Below are 6,173 nucleotides of genomic sequence, written 5' to 3'. Positions count from 1 at the left end.
CTTTCTTTCTTTCTTTCTAAGTTCTTTTCTTTTTTAAAACGCTTTCTCCTCTTGGTTCTCGAATACCATGTTCACCTGCGTTTTCTCCCTCCTTGGTGTCATCCCTTCAGCCTCCTTGTCCTTCTCTTCTTAGCTTCTGAACATTGGCATGCCCCAGGGCCCAGTTTTGGGCCTTTTTCTTATCTCCTTTTTTTTTTTTTTAAAGGTTTTATTTATTTATTTGGCAGATCACAAGTAGGCAGAGAGGCAGGCAGAGAGAGAGGGGGAAGCAGGCTCCCCACTTGAGCAGGGAGCCCGAAGCGGGGCTCGATCCCAGGATCCTGGGATCATGACCTGAGCAGAAGGCAGAGGCTGTAACCCACTGAGTCACCCAGGCGCCCCTCTTTCTTATCTCTTGATACATTTTCTCCCTAGGAAATGTCACCTAGCCCTGTGATTTTATGCACTGTCTTTATGTATGATCATTATACCCATGCCTTCTACATTTATTTCTCTGTCCATGATCTCTTTGGGAATTTCAGACTCCCATCGCTTATGCCTACATGACATTTTCATCTGGATATCAGGAGGGCATATCAAACCTAGAACACCCAAAACAAGGCTTCATTTTCTCCACCTTACCAAACCCGCTCCCCCTCCACCATCTGCACCTCAGTAAGTGCAATAGTAATCTACCCAGCTGCCGAGCAAAGAGCCTGTAAATTATCCTTGAAACTCAGTTTCCCTAACCAGGCCCCCACCCCCACCGTCAGCTGATCCTGTTCACTCCACCTGTGAAGGACATCCTCAGCTGTAGGTTCTTCATTCTCTTCAGCTGCACTCTGCTCATACGCAGCATCTTATCTCAGCTGGACCCCTTCAGTAGCCTTTCAGCCAGTCTCCCTGCTTCCACTCCTGACTTCTTTTTTTTTTTTTAAATATTTTATTTATTTGACAGACAGATCACAAGTAGGCAGAGAGGTAGGCAGAGGGGTTGGGGGGTGGGACGCAGCTCCCTGCTGAGCAGAGAGCCCAATGCAGGGCTCCATCCCAGAAAACTGGGATCATGACCTGAGCCAAAGGCAGAGGCTTTAACCCACTGAGTGACCCAGGCACCCCATTCCAGTCCTAACTTCTTGTGCCCTGCACCCACAACTAATCTCCCCCTGTCCACCTAAGAACTGGAACAAGGGAGAAGGCAGTGACTGGGTCTCCTTTAAATTCCAGCATAAAAGATTGATTTGACTATAAAAACAAAACCATTGTAAGGTATAAGATATCTGAAATGACTTCAAAGACATATGAAAGGCTTGGGTGATGGTGATGCATAAATAGTTACCATCCATAATATCTGGAGAGCTCCTACTTATCAATAAGAAAAAAATAGCCCATTAAAGAATGAGCAGTGACAGGAAATTCACAAGTGAACAGATGTCTGAAAAGATGCTCAGCTCTGTTAGTAATTACAAAAATGCTAATTAAAAATTAGATATTTGTCTTCACTACTCGGATTATCGAAATTAAAATGAATAGCATCCACCGTTTGTTGGGGTGAGGATGTTGTTTTATATTCTTGGAAGTAGGGATGGAAGTTGGTATCATCTTTCTGGAAGGCAATCTGGCAATATTGCACAAATGGGAATGAGTTCTACAGAAATGCCAGACTGCACATATGCACACAACATAGCTTCTATCATTCAGTTGTCATGAATTGAAAAGATGTATTGAAAGATTACTATGTGCCAGGCACTGGGATAGGCAATGGAGATTTATAAAAAAAAAAAAAAAAGCCCACAACAATAACAAAAACAAGAAACAATTTTTGCCTTGTGGGAGGTATAAGTAAGTGAAGCCACACAACTACCTGGGTAATAACTTGCTGTAAGTGCTCTAGAGTAAAAGGGCGGGGTGTGAGGAAGGGCCAAGTGGCGAACCTAACTTAGATCGGGGGATAGTTTACTTCAGGGAAGATATTGACCCTGCAGTGAAAATCTAAATAAAGGATGGGAAAAGATAATCAGGTGAGACAGAGTTGGCCTGTGAGGGTGGAGATCTTCAGGGTAAGCATGTGGGAAGGGCCTGAAGTGGGAAGGAGCTTTGCCGCTTTGTCTAGAACAGAATGGTGGATGGAATGCGGTGAAGGAAGGGAGAGTGATAGGATAACAAGCTAGAGAGGTGCATTAGGGCCAGATTGGACATCTTTGCAGTTGATGAAAAGACTTTAAAAGTTCATCCCCTGTCTTTCAGCCTGCGGATGCCGCTGAGCAAGGATAGTTAAAGTCTTCCCTCCCACTGCTGTCATGTCTAAGCCAGAGTCTCCCAAAGAGCCTGAAAAGCTGTGGAAGCGCTTCATCAGAAGTTGGAGCTTTGAAACAACCAGCGCGCTTCTGAGGAGCCATTTTGAGCAATGGAGAACGTCTGCAGGCTGGGTGAATATGAGAGATCCAAACACCAAACCCTCCAGAGGCTTTAGGTTTGTCACCTCTGCTCCTGTGGAGGAGGCGGATGCCGCCATGAATGCAAGGCCACACAAGGTGGACAGAAGAGTGTGGAACCAAAGAGGGCTGTCTTAAGATTCTCAAAGACCTGGTGCCCACTTAACTGTGAGAAAGATTTTTGTTGGTGGCATTAAGACGACACTGAAGTACATCATCTAAGAGATTATTTTGGATAGTAGGGGAAATTTGAAGTGATTGAAATCACAATTGATGGAAGCAGTAGCAGAAATAGAGGCTTTGCTTTTGTAACATTTGATGACCATGACTTTGTAGACAAGATTGTCATTCAAAATTCCCATACTGTGAATGGCGACCACTGTGAAGTAAGGAGAGTCCTAGCTAAGCAAGAAATTAGTGCTTCTTCTACCGAGTGAGGTTGAAGTGGTTCTGGAAACTTTGGTGGAGGTCATGGAGGTGGTTTTGGTTGAAGTGACAATTTTGGTCGTGGAGGGAATTTCAGTGGGTGGCGGTTGAGGTGGGGGTGGATATGGGGCACTGGCGACGGCTGTAACGGATTTGGTGATGATGGAAACAGCTTTGGAGGTGGCAGAAACTGTAATGATTTTGGCAACTACAACAATCAATCTTCAAAGTTTGGACCCTTGAAATGAGGAAATTTTGGAGACAGAAGCTCTGGGCCCTGTGGTGGTGGAGGCCAGTACTTTGCCAGACCATGAAATCAAGGTGGCAGTGGTGGCTGCAGCAGCAGCAGCAGGAGGGACAGCAGTGACAGGAGGTTTTCACTGCTGCCAGGAAACAAAGCATAGCAGAGAAGAGAGCCAGAGAAGGAACAGGGAAGCTATGGGTTACAACAGATTTGTCAACTCAGCCGAGCAGAGTGGGGGCAGGGCTGAGCTGCTACAAAGAAGGCACGCTTTAGACAATCCTCATGTGTCTGGGTAAAAAACTCAGGGACTGTGTTTGTGACTAATTGTATAGCAGGTTATTTTAGTATCTATTCTGTGGAAAATGTAAAGTATTCCAACAAAGAGTTTTAATGTAGATTTTTTTTTTGCACCCATGCTGTTGATTGCTAAATGTAATAGTCTGATCATTTAGATGTGTCTTTTAAAAAATATAAGGAAACTTCATCCTATGAATAACGGGGAGCCATTTTATGGTTATGGTCGGTGTAGTGACATATTTGTTGTTTGCATTTTTTTAAAGTGTGGCAAAAACGATTGTGTAGACTCAACAGTAATTCTTGGTGTAGTTTAAAAATGAGAATGGAGGAAGAAAAAGGAGAACCAGTGAAGAGATAATTGCAGTATTTCAGAGACAAGATGGTGGTGGATTGGACTGGCATAGTGGCAGAGGAGATAGAGAGGAGTAGATGAGTTCAAGTATATATTAGAGGTAGAAGAGATCAAATTTAGTCATTGTGGGATGAAGGAGATGAAAAAGAAGCATAAGCAGGAAGAAAAGAGACTTGAGGCAGTCAGGGAGATCATTTACCTTTTTTTAATTGATATGAAATTCGTATAACATAAAATTAACCATTTTAAACTGAGCAATGCATTTAGTACTTTGACAATGTTGTGTAATCACTATCTCTGTCTAGTTCCAAGACATTTCCTTCATCCCAAAATAAAACCCTGTACCCACTAAATGGTTGCTCCTTATCTCCCCCTCTCTGCCCTTGGCAGCCACCACACTGCATTCTGTTTCTATGGATTTACCTATTCTGGATATTTTCTATGAATTGAATCATACAATGGTGTGACCTTTCGTGTCTTTCAGGTCGCATAACGTTTTCCAGGCTCATTCAGGTTGTAGCATGTATTTGTACTTCCCTGTTTTGTTTTGTTTTTTAAGATTTTATTTATTTATTTGACAGACAGAGATCACAAGTAGGCAGAGAGAGAGGGGGAAGCAGTCTCCCAGCTGAGCAAAGAGCCCAATTCAGGGCTCGATCCCAGGACTCTGAGATCATGACCTGAGCCAAAGGCAGAGGCTTAACCCACTGATCCACTCAGGCACCCTGGTACTTCACTGTTTTTTATGGTGGGACAGTATTTCATTGTATGTATATACAATGTTTGTTTATCCATTTATCCATTTACAGACATTAGGATGGACTTTTGTGTCTACCTTTCAGCTATTGTGATTAGTGTTGCTGTGAACATTGGTGTATAAGGATTTGCTTAGATTCTGTTTTCATGTCTTTTGAGTATATACCTAGGTGTGGAATTACCAGGTCATACGTTAATTATTTGTTTAACTTTTTGAGGAATCCAAACTGTTTTCCACAATGGCCGAATCACTTTATATTCCCACCAGCAGTGTGCGACAATTTGCGTATCCTCCATGTCCTCTTCAACACTTGTTACTTTCCCAGGTCCTCTTTTGGAGACGTCAAGATGCCAATGTGTTATGGAAGTAGAGAATAAAATAAGCTATTGGATATAAAGGTCTGGAGTTCATAAGGAAGGTTTGGTCTTGGACTATATATTTTGGAATTGTTAGCATACCAAGAGCACTTAAAAACAGGCGAGATTGGTAACATTGGTAAGGAAAAGGGTATAGACTGGGAGAAGAAGGCCTAGATCCTTGCTCAGAAGAACCCGGGGTATCTGGGGGGAAGAAGAGGAAGAGCTGGTAAAGATCAAGGAGGACCAATCCAAAGATTCCCCCAGGGCAGATTAGCATATGAGAAACAGGAAATTGGAATGTGTCCCTCTCAAATATGTCCTGCTGAAGATCCAGGGAGTGCAATGGAGTGTTCCTCCATCCATGGAATCAGTACTTTTAATATTTCAAAAGGCACATCTCTGGATCAGAAAACTCCTTGCCAAAGATTTTCACAGATCTTAGGATGCCTGGGTGACTTAATCATTAAGCTTCTGCCTTTGGCTCGGGTCATGATCTCAGGGTCCTGGGATCAAGCCCCATGTTGGGCTCCCTGCTCAGCAGGGAGTCTGCCTTTCCCTCTGCTCCTCCCCCCTGCTCGTGCGTGCACTCTTTCTCTCAAATAAATAAATAATCTTAAAAAAAAAAAGATTTTCACAGATCTAGAAAATAGTACAAACATAAGGAAAAAGACCATTACCCATCTGGGTACCACTCAAAAACTTCTAATTTTGGCAAGAGGTGTCCATGTCTTAATCTTTGTAACCTATGAATATGTTATTTTTCATGGCAAAAGGGAGTTTGCAGATGTGATTAAGGATTCTGAGATGGGAAGATTATCCTGGGTTATCTGGGTGGCACAAAGTAATCACAAAGGTCCTTACAAAGTGATAGCAGAAGCCAGGCAAGTCAGAGGCAGAGTCAAAGATGCTGCGTTGCCTGCTCTGAAGATAGAGGAAAGATTGAAACGAGGGGACTTTTTTTGAGGCGATGGAAATGTTCTATATTTTGTTTGGTGGTTACACAACCGTATGTGTTTGTCAAAACACGCAGAACTGTACATCTCCAAAGGGGGGGTTTACTGTATGTAAATTATACATTAATAAACGTGACTTTAAAAAAATGAAGGAAAATATCCTACAATATAATGTGTTACATACATAGTCCTTTGGGACAGGATCTAAGGGACTGAGCACTCAACCAATAAATAACCTAGTCCAAATGTTTGGCTCTTGTGCCATGTTGTTCAAACATTTTTTCTGCTCATAAAGCATTCTCATCTGCTAGCAACTTGAACATTTCTTTAATTGGAAGCCTGTTGAGCTCTTCCCTTCTAATAATTTAAAC

General features: G+C 42.6%; 1 pseudogene; it reads left to right on the top strand.

Moving 5' to 3' along the window:
* The first annotated feature begins 2,266 nt into the window (after positions 1 to 2,266).
* LOC116881366 lies at positions 2,267 to 3,154 on the top strand (annotated as a pseudogene).
* Positions 3,155 to 6,173: the final 3,019 nt, after the last annotated feature.

Source organism: Lontra canadensis, unplaced genomic scaffold (genome assembly GCF_010015895.1).
Source record: "Lontra canadensis isolate GAN:19392208 unplaced genomic scaffold, GSC_riverotter_1.0 scaffold74, whole genome shotgun sequence".
NCBI lineage: Eukaryota > Metazoa > Chordata > Mammalia > Carnivora > Mustelidae > Lontra > Lontra canadensis.
This window is presented reverse-complemented; position numbering and strand designations above follow the sequence as displayed.